This window comes from Cetorhinus maximus, chromosome 3 (genome assembly GCF_964194155.1).
Source record: "Cetorhinus maximus chromosome 3, sCetMax3.hap1.1, whole genome shotgun sequence".
In the NCBI taxonomy this organism is placed as follows: domain Eukaryota; kingdom Metazoa; phylum Chordata; class Chondrichthyes; order Lamniformes; family Cetorhinidae; genus Cetorhinus; species Cetorhinus maximus.
Genome location: NC_135881.1, coordinates 165,687,109 through 165,699,123, shown reverse-complemented (window position 1 = coordinate 165,699,123; position 12,015 = coordinate 165,687,109). Strand labels below are relative to the sequence as shown.

General features: G+C 41.6%; 1 protein-coding gene across 5 annotated transcripts in view; it reads left to right on the top strand.

Annotated features, from left to right (window-relative positions):
- Window positions 1-12,015, top strand: part of jarid2b (jumonji and AT-rich interaction domain containing 2b) — a 409,246-nt gene that overhangs the window by 214,428 nt on the left and 182,803 nt on the right. Inside the window, exon 1 of one of the 5 annotated variants that reach the window (XM_078539221.1) lies at window positions 9,329-9,431. The exons of the other annotated variants lie outside the window; for them this stretch is intronic. The gene's annotated coding sequence lies outside the window, so the exon portion shown is untranslated. Of the gene's footprint in view, window positions 1-9,328; window positions 9,432-12,015 lie in introns of those variants that run through there. 5 annotated transcript variants of the gene reach the window in all.

Genomic DNA, 12,015 nt, shown 5'->3' with positions numbered 1-12,015 from the left:
CAAAAAGACACTCTGCTTGGCCAGACCCAGAAGTAAACACCTTCCAGGCAGCACTCCTTTATAGATGTTTAACTGTAAGAAATCCAGTAATATTATCCAATGTAAACTGCTGTAGCTTTAATAGAGGCATAGAGTTACAGGTCATGTAACTCTATTCCATTCTGTTGTGGAATCCAAAGTTCAGAATAAAATTGCTTGTTGCCTAAGACTTTTCTGGCTTGACTGGATGGCTGGTTCAAATGGCACCTTCTCCCAGCCCAGAGCTAACAGCTCCCAACTCAACAGCCCCAGCTCAACAAGCTATCTCTCTCAGCTCCACAGTAACTCTAAAATATCCTCCCCTCCCCCCTCCCGCTCCACTTTGTCTCAGGTTCCATTGCTCTCTCACCTCTTTAAACTCCAGTCCTACCAAATATAAAATTTTTCATGTCTCTATCTTGTCTTTGCTTTCGGGCCAATAAAATATAATACCCTTGTTCTATTTACCTATGGAACCCCTGCAAGATGCAAACATGTTTCTTGTTACCTCTGACTCCCTTTGATATTCAAACAAACTCTTATCCAAAAATGCAAAATGTTGGATCCAACCTATTCACTTGTACTCCAAACCTAACACCTCTGTCCTTTCATGTTTTAAGCCCTCCCCATCCCCCGACAACCTGTCTCCTACTAACCTCTGCCTAGTTTAATTAAATTATTTACACACACCCAGAGATGCACAGCCTTCTTTACAGAATAACACAATATTCCCCCAAAATAGTAAAAGGAATAATCTCCATTTCTCCCAATACTAGGTCTTCAACTGGCACTATCCAGTCTACTCAGTCTTAATTTCCATCCTTTTTTCTCACTTGCATCCTTTTTCAATAATTATCTTTACAAATTACAGTACATTCTCTGCCTCAAAAAAACATTTGTGATAAAGAATCCATTTTTCTAACAATTGTCTGATAAAACAAAACTGATCATGTAACCTCCCTTGAAAGGTTATATCTTTGTTTACAGTTGCTATTCCAATGTTAGCTGTTCCACAATTAAGTAATGGTCAGTTAATGAATGATATTCATCTTTATTGCTGGCAGAATAACAGTTCTCAGAAGGCACTGATATTAGGGTGCATCTTTTTAAGGTTTTCTAAAACTGGTGTTACAACGTCTCAGGTTCGGCTGTAAAGATTTTCCTGTGTTTTGGGTAAAAACACCCCACCTCCCCCAAAAAAAGCAGAATACCCAGGACTCACCCGACACATAAATGACCACTGTATTAATTTCGTTAAACTCATACAATCATCCTGCTCATAATCCAGGTCTCGGCCAGTCTCAGTCAATGGATCAGAAGTGAATTTGGCCCATTCACGTTGCATCTGGTCCCTCCATGTGCTCCTTTATAATATTAGTGCTCAACATAGATTTGGCTTATATTCCCTTGAGCTTAAAAGGTTGAGGGGTGATCTGATCAGTATATTTAAAATGATTAAGAGATTTGATAGGGTAGATAGTGTGCCTATTTCAAAACAAAAGGACATAATCTTAAAATTAGAGCTGGGCCTTTAAGGAGTGAAATCAATAAGCGGTTTTTCCACACACAGGACAGTGGAAATCTGGAATGCTCTCCCCAAAAGGCTGTGGTTTCTGGGACAATTGGAGCTTTTAAGACTGAAATCGATAGGTTTAGATCTATAGATTTTTGTTAGGTAAGGGCATCAGGGGAAATGAAAAAGCAATTAAATGGAGTTGAGGTACAGATCAACCATGATCTAAGAGGATGGCAGAAAGGGCTGAGAGGGTTGAATGGACTATTCTGTTACTGCTACTCTGACAGAAAACCAGCAGATGGCTCAAATAAAACTATTTACACAGGTCTGATGTGTAGTGCTGTGACTCACAGCTACTTTTTGAAATATTGGTGAGTTGCATATGTCTATTGTGTGCAGTGAGAGAGCATTTAAGTTGTATAACCAGCTGCTGTTTAGCTCAGAACTGAATAAGCAGATGCCATGGAAGTAGGCCTTTAAAAAGAACTTGTGCACAAATATAGTATAGACCATCTCTCACTGTTGATTTGTATTTTCTGCCTTTAATAATCTCCCCATCTCTTCTAAATTCTATTTTCTGAGACACAGTCATCCTCTGATACCTTGAGCAAATGAACATTATTCATTTAAGACTCTTGACAGTGACTGTTGGGTAAATTTGGGCCTGCAGGTTTACTACCAAGCATATGTCTAGATGCGTGTGGATACTACTTGTAGGAGTAATTGGATAATGACCAGGCATTGGAACCTTTGTTCTTTTTCATGCTTCTTCATGCTCCCTCCTGACACAAGAGTAAGTAAAGCAATTGTGGTATCCAATGATGCCTCAGCCAAGGTCAGCTAACTCAGCACTGCAGATAAAACCCAGGATCTTCCTGGGCTGTACAAATCAACTGTACAATTGGTTTAACCAGTGAGTGAGTATTCTTGATTCATGACTGTAGAAGAGATAATGATATGTTTCATATGCATGTAGTGGTACATTTTGAGTGTCTCCCCACAAGGACACTTGACCTTTGCCTCCTAACCTATTTAGTACCAAAAAGACTTCATAGCTCCGCCATTTTATGTCGGCCCGCCCAGCATGATGCACACCCGGAAGCGCTGAGCACTCCCTGTGTGGGCGGGGGGAGTAGGCTGAGTCGGGGCATGCGCGTGAAAGAGGGCAGAAATCTCCGCGGCACAGAGCTGCCTCGGGGAGATTAGTTTGACTTTTTAAAATTTTAATGAAGAAAAAAAAACATTTTTCAAGACGTCCCCTCACATGAGCTGGGAGATGTCAATGAACTTTATAAATTAAATGAAAATTTTTATTAAACACTTCATGAAACCTCATCCCACCCGTCGATGAGGTTTCATGTTAAATGCGAAGGCCATGTGGGCTCTTTGCCTGCCCACCAACCTTAAGGTTGGATGGGCAGCTCCGTTTAATTGATATTTAAATGGCCTTAATAGGCCTTTGACAGTTTGGCGGGAGCGCAGCCGACTGTGGTATGCGCCCGCCAAACTGAAGATCTGAATGGCGCGCGGTGACGTCAGGATGCATGCTCAATGTCATCGCACGTCATTTTACGCATCAGCGAGCAGGCCCCATGTTCTTTTGACAGTTTGTTAATTGCAGGCTTGCAGCTTTTCTTGTTTTGAGGCATTATTTCAAGGTGGTGTTGTCCATTTCCCCTCACTGCCCCAAAAATCAGGCTCCTGTATATGTGCACTTAAGTATCTTCTCCACTGTTGTCCATTCACTTGCCCTTGACAAAACATCAGTCCACGAAAGAGAAAGCTGCAGTATTATAAAGGGCGAAACACCTGTATTTCCTTAATATCCAAAACTAATCTGCCAATATTTTCTTTGCGCTCTGATAAGTCTGTCTTGTTTACTTCACAGTATTAAATACACACAAGACCTGTCGAATTGAAATGCATTTTAGGCCCCACGTAACATCTAACATGGGCAAGTTATTATGCATAATGTACTGTCACCATAAATGGCACACAAAGATCAATGTGTGCAATCTTTTCACTTGGATTTTAGAAAAATGTAATGTACTTGTTGGGTGTATGATATGTTATATTTGCTCATTTGAACTGTGGGAAAAATCCACAGCTGTGCAATTAAATCAAAGGTTTAGATCTTGAAAAGTGCAACAGATCAATGTGATTAAGTTGCCATTTAAAGAGTAGGAATATGTTATGGAAATGCAGAAACGATGACTGATTAAATACACAGTCAGGTGAAAAAGTAATGGGAAGTCGAGACAAACTGAGTCAAAAACAAAAAATGCTGCAAAAACTCAGCAGGTCTGACAGCATCTGTGGAGAGAAAGACAGAGTCAACGTTTCGAGCCCGTATGACTCTTCAGAGCTCTGAAGAGGAGTCATATTGACTCGAAACGTTAATTCTGTCTTTCTCTCCACAGATGCTGTCAGACTTGAGTTTTTCCAGCATTTTTTGTTTTTGTTTCAGATTTCCAGCATCCGCAGTATTTTGCCTTTATCTTAGAGACAAAAACTGAGTGTTAGGAAGCAGATACATTTTGCAGAACAATGAGGAACTTTTCAAATACATACTTTCTTCCATTGTTTATTGACTGTGTATACTGGGTATTCTTTCAAAAATGAAGGAAAAGCAGGAATAAATGAATGACACTTATTTCAATGATGAGGAAGAGTAGGGAAAATGCACAAAGATTTTCTGGAACAACATAGTAATGAAAGGTGAGATTCTAAAAAGATATGGGGTTTGATTATGATCTTGGGAAATCCCAAGGTGATCTATAACCAATGGCTTATTTTTTTGAACAGAAGCAAAATACTGCAGGTGCTGGAAATCTGAAATAAAAGCACAGAATGCAGAAAGTATTTGGAATATGAGGCAGTTTCTGTGGCGACAGAAAGAGTCACCATTCAGGTCCATCATGGAAAAAGAGTCGTACGGACTCGAAACGTTAACTTTGTTTCTTTCTCCACAGATGCTGCCAGACCTGAGTTTTTCCAGCATTTTCTGTTTTTATTTCGGATTTCTATCATCCGCAGTATTTTGCTTTCATCTTTATTTTTATTATGGAAGGCCATTGACCCGAAATGTCAACTCTTGTTTCTATCGCCACAGATACTACCTAACTTGTTGATTACTTTTTGAAGTTGTTGGTGTTGTGCAGGCAAACACAACAGACAATTTGTGCACATCACAGGGCAAAATCTTATGCCCCCGCAGAAGGCGAGGAAGGAGTCAAGCTGCCCTGAAAATTTGGTGGGTTGGCATCGGGACTGATACCTTACGTCTTCCTACCTCCACCGGAAGTAAGCTTTGGGTGGAAAGGCCCATGGTCGACCTTCCCGCCCTACCTCCACTTGAGTCCCTTAAATGGTCAATTAATGACCACCTGAGGACCTTTTGCCCTTTCGCTGCAATCTTCTCTGCTCCAGGTGGCCCCTGCCAACTTGCAGCCTGCACAGCTGGTTAAACTGGAGGTGGCGGGGGTGTTCCCTTGATCTGCATGAATCTGTGCATGTTTGAAGGCATGGACATGGAGTTGGGGTGGCCGTTGACAGCCACCCCCTGCCCTTACTGCTGACCCCCATCGCCCCCCTCTCCCTGTGATGGAGCGCTCTCCTTCCTGCCCCCCTCCCCCCCCAAAAACCCCAGGCAGTACTTTTTTTCCTGGATCGCTCCATGGTCCTGGGACTCCAGCAGGTGTTGCCTCCTCCGTGGCTTTGCTGAGTGCAAGAGCTGCTGGCCTCTGATTGGCCGGCAATTCTCTGTGGATGGTCCATTGTCTTCCGAGATCCTCAGCTGTGAGGAAGGCCTGTTGCTGTCCACTTAACTGCCTGATGGGCAAAAGATGCGGGCGGGCCTTCATCCTAAGAGTCAGCACGGGTGTCTTGCTGCTTTTTTAGGCAGCTTGCAAGACACCTGCTGAAAACGGAAAATTCACCCATGATCTAACAAACCTGCAACAAAGCTACTGATTATGCATTCTGTTTTTGGTAGCACTGGTTGGCCAAAGCACTGGCAAAAATCCTCTATCTATAGTATTGTAGCATCTGAATTGCAAGTGCAACAAAATGGCTGAGCTGGCACTTCAGATTGGGAAAGTGGCAAACATAACCTTTTTTTAAAAAAAACGAATTAATACAGCTGGTAACTATGACCCACTATGTTTAACACCCCCATTGTAAAAAGCCTTTGAAATGATTGAAAGATGTAGCACGTGAATGTTGGGAAATCATAAATTGTTAAGAATTAGTCAGTATAGACACAGGAAATGGAGATCAGGTTTCACTAACTTGGCGGACGAGTTCCTCTGGTTGCAAGATTGTAAATTCAAATATAAAGGAGAGAAAACTTCAGAAAGATTGAGGGACATTGTCATTCTGGAATTTCATTAGACCTTTGTTGTTGGTGCACATTGACGATTAAGGAGCATGAGATTTAATGCGTGAAGTCTGATATTGTCTAAGAAAGAGAAAGAACAAATGTATGAGAAAGTTCTGAAGGAGAGTATCTATTTCCACTTGGAGAGGCAAGGTTTGATCAGGGATAGTCAGCATGGCTTTGTCAGAGGGAGGTCATGCCTAACAAATTTGATAGAATTTTTTGAGGAGGTGACCAGGTGTGTAGATGAGGGTAGTGCAGTTGATGTAGTTTATATGGATTTCAGCAAAGCCTTTGACAAGGTCCCACACGGGAGACTTATAAAGAAGGCAAATGCACATGGGATACAGGGTAATTTGATAAGGTGGATTCAAAATTGGCTTAGTTGTAGGAGGCAGAGGATGATGACAGAAGGATGCTTTAGTGACTAGAAGCCAGTGTCCAGTGGCATACCACAGGGATCTGTGCTGGGTCCCCTATTATTTGTCATTTATATAAACGACATAGATGACTATGTTGGGGGTAGGATTAGTAAGTTTGCGGATGACACAGATTGGCCAGGTGGTTAACAGTGAGGTTGAGTGTCTTGGACTACAGGAAGATATAGACGGGATGGTCAACTGGACAGATAAGTGGCAGATGGAATTTAACCCTGAAAAGTGTGAGGTGATAGATACACTTTGGAAGGAGTAATTTGACAAGGAAGTATTCAATGAACGGCATGACACTAGGAAGTTTTGAGGAACAAAGCGACCTTGGCGTGTGTGTCCATAGATCTCTGAAGGCGGAGGGGCATATTAGTGGGGTGGTGAAAAAGGCATGTGGGACACTTGCCTTTATCAATCGAGGCATAGATTACAAAAGTAAGGAGGTCATGTTGGAGTTGTATAGAACCTTGGTGAGGCCACAGTTGGAGTACTGTGTGCAGTTTTGGTCGCCACATTATAGGAAGGATGTGATTGCGCTGGAGGGGGTGCAGAGGAGATTCACCAGAATGTTGCCTGGGATGAAACATTTAAGTTATGAAGAGAGGTTGGATAGACTTGGGTTGTTTTCGTTGGAGCAGAGAAGACTGAGGGGGCGACCTGATCAAGGTGTATAAGATTATGAGGGGCATGGACCCTTAGTTGAAGAGTCAGTCACGAGGGGGCAGGAGGTTTAGGGGGGATGTGAGGAAAACCTTTTTTACCCAGAGGGTGGTGACGGTCTGGAATGCACTGCCTGGGAGGGTGGTGGAGGCGGGTTGCCTCACATCCTTTACAAGGTACCTGGATGAGCACTTGGCATGTCATAACATTCAAGGCTATGGCCCACGTGCTGGTAAATTGGATTAGGTAGGTAGGTCAGTGTTTCTCACGTGTCGGTGCAGACGCGATGGGCCTCTTCTGCACTGATTCTGTGATTTATAAAGTACTTTTTATATTTTCAGGATGGTTCCAAAGTCTGTCATATTCAATAAGTTTTGTTTGTGATGTATCACTCATTTGCCCATAGCAATATCACATGAGCAGTAATGAGAGAAGTGATTTATTTGCCTTGTTAGCTGTTGGTTGAGGGATAAGTATTGTACAGGATTCTTGGAGAACTCTTCTGCTTTTCTTTGAAAAGGAAAGTGGGATATTTTACAGCTAAATAGGCAGATAGGTGTCTTGCCAGAGAGACTGCACCTCCAAAAATACAGCATTCCCTCGAAAGAGATCCAAAGTGATCTGAATGTGTCTTGAATGTGTTATGATCCTTGGCCAGACCCTCAAGTTGTTGGTAGGATCCAGTTTGGTATCAATAATTTTTTTTTAAAGTAGACAAAAGTTTGAGATTTAAGACACATCCTCAGCGAAGAAAGTCACAAGATTCCCTGGGTTTTGAACAAAGAAAAGTAAACTTTACTATCCAAGGTCCAAAAGATAAAACCATTTACAATATCTATTTTATGCTGTAATGTTCGGGGTAAGTATGAGGCACATGTGAATTAACAGGCAAGCTGTGGCCTAACACACCAAACTGCACAATAAATGACACATGTGACTATAGCAGATTCCACGGATTTCTTAAGAACCCACCCACACGTTCGTAACGCCGAGTCAGTTAATCTTGTTGAAACTTTATCTTTCTCACGAGGGTTTCCAATCTTCACCTTTGAAGATCCTGCCTTGGCTTCAACGGTGGCCCACCTCTCAGGATTTCAATCTCGCCTCCCAAGATTCCATTCCCCTGGATTCCTGAATATACACTCAAGCATCAAATTATAGGCACAACTTCAGATCTTTGGCAGCATTGAGCAGAATGCTATTGTTCAAAAGGATACCTTTACCCCAGTGGCCCTCTTCAATTTTCAGGGCCTCCTCTGAGCCCTCTTTACTTAAAGTCTGCTCCCTGCAGCCCTTTCTCTAACTTGGAACATGTTTCTCTGCTCCTTTTTAACTGGGTCTTACTTCTGACCCCCCCCCCCCCATCAAAATCTTCCTTTTTGGGACCCCTCCCTGCCCACTCTCCCCTGTTTGGGACACCCCCTTGTCGACCTCCCCTGTTTGGGACCTCCCTTTGTCGACCTCCCCTTGTCGACCTCCTGGCTATGGCGTTCTGCACCTGATCATCTAACCTAGATTGTCACGGCCCCCTTTTCTCTCTACATGCAGGCACACAGGGAATGTCTTGAACATTAAGATGCAAAACTCTGCATGTGCAGCCCACTCCTGGCCTGCGCATGCGCAGAAAATCTGAAGACTGCCAGGTTTGGAGTTCCCGACCTCCAAGCTAAGTATATTAATGACCTGGATGTATTTGCAGGCAGAATCTGCAGCTGATGTCAAAATTAAAGGCTGGGCAAACATTGATCAAACCAGTTCAAAAAGATCTCTTCGATAACTGAGCCAATAGTTTGTTGCAATTTAGCAATTCAGAAAAGTGTAAAATAGTTGTTATAGACCAAGGAGCCAAAAGAGAGAATGTGTTAAATAAACCAAGCACTGTGCTCTAAAATAAAACAAAAATACTGGAAATACTCAGCAGGTCTGACAGAATCAGTGGAGAGTGAGAAACAAGAGTTAATGTTTCAGGTCAAAGATCTTTTATCAGAAGTGCTTGAAAAGAACTTGATGGTGCAGTTTACACAATAGGCTCTTACCTTTTGAGATTTGGATTCAAACCCAGCTCAGATTTAACTGGCCTGAGTTTGAACAATTTTGAACAGTTTTATTACAGTATGTTTGGGAAATGGGGGTGGGGCACGCATGTTGCAATGTTGCAGTAGGAGGTGCTTTACTGTTACATTGGGAATTTACTCTGCATCCCGTTGTGTAATGGAGGACGTGGGTCTGCTTGGTGCTGTCACTGGATGCCTGAACTGGGAAGAGTTCCAATCCCTCATGCAAATGTGCCTGACCTTAATACGCAGCAAAAAATGCTGATGAATCAGGAGATCTAGAAGTTGTAATGGAGAACCAATGAACTGTCAGCACAATACTTAACTGAAGTAAAGAGGCTTGCATTAGCAGAGGAACGCAGTGTACATCTAAAGAGGTATTATTTCTAAGTCATTTTTCTTGAGCCAGCCTACAAATCAAAAATATGTTTGCTGTTGGTCACCTCATCATAGGAAGGAGATTATTCTGGAGAGGCTACAAAGGTGAACAGCAAGATTATTCCAGGTATCAGAAATTCAAGTGAGAAAAGGTTAAGATTTTGTTTTTGTTGGTGGGGTTAGGGGTGGACGAGTTCACTTTGAGCAGGTCTTTTGATCCAAGCATGTTGTTCACTATGGCGAAAGATTCAAACATCAGCGAGCACCAGAATTGGCCAATTATCTTATAGTTCATGGAATGAACAGATGTAATATAAGATCTGATGTAAAATGGACACTAGCCAGCTTATTTCATCCCCCAACAAAGGTTTTTTATAGAGATTTTCTCTGTTCTGCTGAGCTCTTCCTGCCCCAGTAAGATGAAATTAAGAGAAAATAAAAATGTTTGCAACCTTGCGAATTCCCAGCGTGCCTTGCCTTATTTTGTATCCTAAATATTTAATCCCTTATTCTGTTTTCCATACCTCTATGCTTTCTGTGCATCTATTTGTGGAGTGCCTTTTCTTTAAAGGCATAATATAATTGCAAAGCTCATGTAACTGACATGGCACCTTCAAAGTCTCCATACCTTGGGAACCACCTGCCTGTGCAACATCTGATAATCTTTATCTTTATTTATAATTATAACCCTTAAAGAAAGAGAAATTTGAATTTATATGGCAGCTCTCATGACTAAAGTTCAGTACTTTTTGGAGAGAAACACAGGCCATTTGTGCACAGTAAGGTCCAACAAAAAGCGAAGCAATAAATGTCCAAATCTATTTTCGTGATTTTGGTTGCAGTATAAGTGTTGACCAGGGCACCGTTGTCTGCCCAAGAGGGCAGATGTTTAATGTCTTGTCAAGAAGCCTGCCTAAATAGCACACTGATGTGTCCACTTAAATTGTTTTCAAGCCTCTGACATTCAGTCAGAGGTAAGAATATGAGTAGAGCTAAGGTTAACTTTTTGTTCCTAAACACATGCATCCATTTTTTTAGATGCCAATTATTGCTGTTTTAAAGCATTGACTGTTCTAATTAGAAGTAGGTATTACTTAGATCTCATGCGTTGCCATCAGGTCCATACTCTCACTCCATCCCTACACCGGCAAAAAAAAGTGTAAGAAAGAGGAGGTTTTGGGATGGGTGGGGAAAAAAAGCCAATTTAATACATAACTCTAAAGATGATGGTAAAAGCAAGTCTGATGATAGTACAGGGAGGAGGTGGTAGTAATAGTGCATTAAAAGTTAAAGTTGCATTACAGATTTAATCCACTATCACTGATTTTGGTATAAATATCTTTGTTACAAAATGCACTGAAGTATTAAATATTCCTCCATTTGTGGTTATCAACCTCTGAAATAAGGATGATTGAGAATGAGATGCATGTTTTTCAGGTTCCCTGACACAGTTCACTTTACCAAGATTGCTGACTATTTAGCAATGGCACCTGATCTAGGTGGGAGAGGAGGGGGAAACATTTGGAGTTCCAGGTATCTAGAGACATGGAGACCATATGCTTAAAATGGCAGAATACTGGGTATACAGTAGTTCAGAATAAGGGGCCAAATTGGCAAAATATTCATCACATTCTGGTTGTACTGACCAGCCTGTGATTAATTCCTAGTTATATTGGTAACTTATTACTACTGACTGGAAACATCTCTTGATCCTGTATGGTAATGGGCATTGTTACTAATTAATCTTTCTGAACATGCTATGATCGGCTCATAAATTGGATCAGTTGTGTATTTGGGGCCACAAATTCTTCTCTATATACCCAGGCTAAAACCAAATTGCTTCAAAACATTAGTAGTTGAATGCTGGATCTGTATTTGAAGGCCACGTGTAAATTGTCCCTTGAACTAGTTTTTAAATTTGCCCATTCTGAGTAAGTTTTTTGTCATTCTTGAGGCACACTCTTAACTATGAAAGTGAGTTTTTAACCTTGGAAGTATTTTGAAAGAGGAAAGATGACTGAAAATTGGCAGGTTCAGGATAACTAGGGACACTTTTCAATCTACAGATATTTACAGACCTTGAGCTTGTAGTCTGACATGTAGCAGTGCTGGGCTAAATACAGTGGTGCAGAATAAAATACCTCAAAGCCAATTTCTTGCGACTGACTCGAATGAAAGAATAAACTGCGCACACAATTTTTTTTCCAAGTACACATGCTCCTGCTAGCCAACATTGTCTTGGAGGGTGTTCCCGTTTGTTTTACTGCTGATGTGTAATGTGGTTTGGCTTTGGTGCATGGGGTACTTAAAATTGTGATTAAGATGGGTGGACTATGTTCTCGTCACCCATCCATCCACAGACTAGCGTGAGACTCCTACCGTGCTATTAGAACAAGCAGGCTGGCGTGGCATTGTGGTAAATTGGCTGATTCATGTGTTAGGAATGTGCACAATATAAGGTGTAACACCAAAGAAAATAATATAACAGCAAACGTTAACCTCAATTGGAAAATGCAATTCCATGTTTCCCACTTTTGTTTGTAGTACAAAATGTCTGTTGGCAAGCCTGTGGATGAAGGCAGA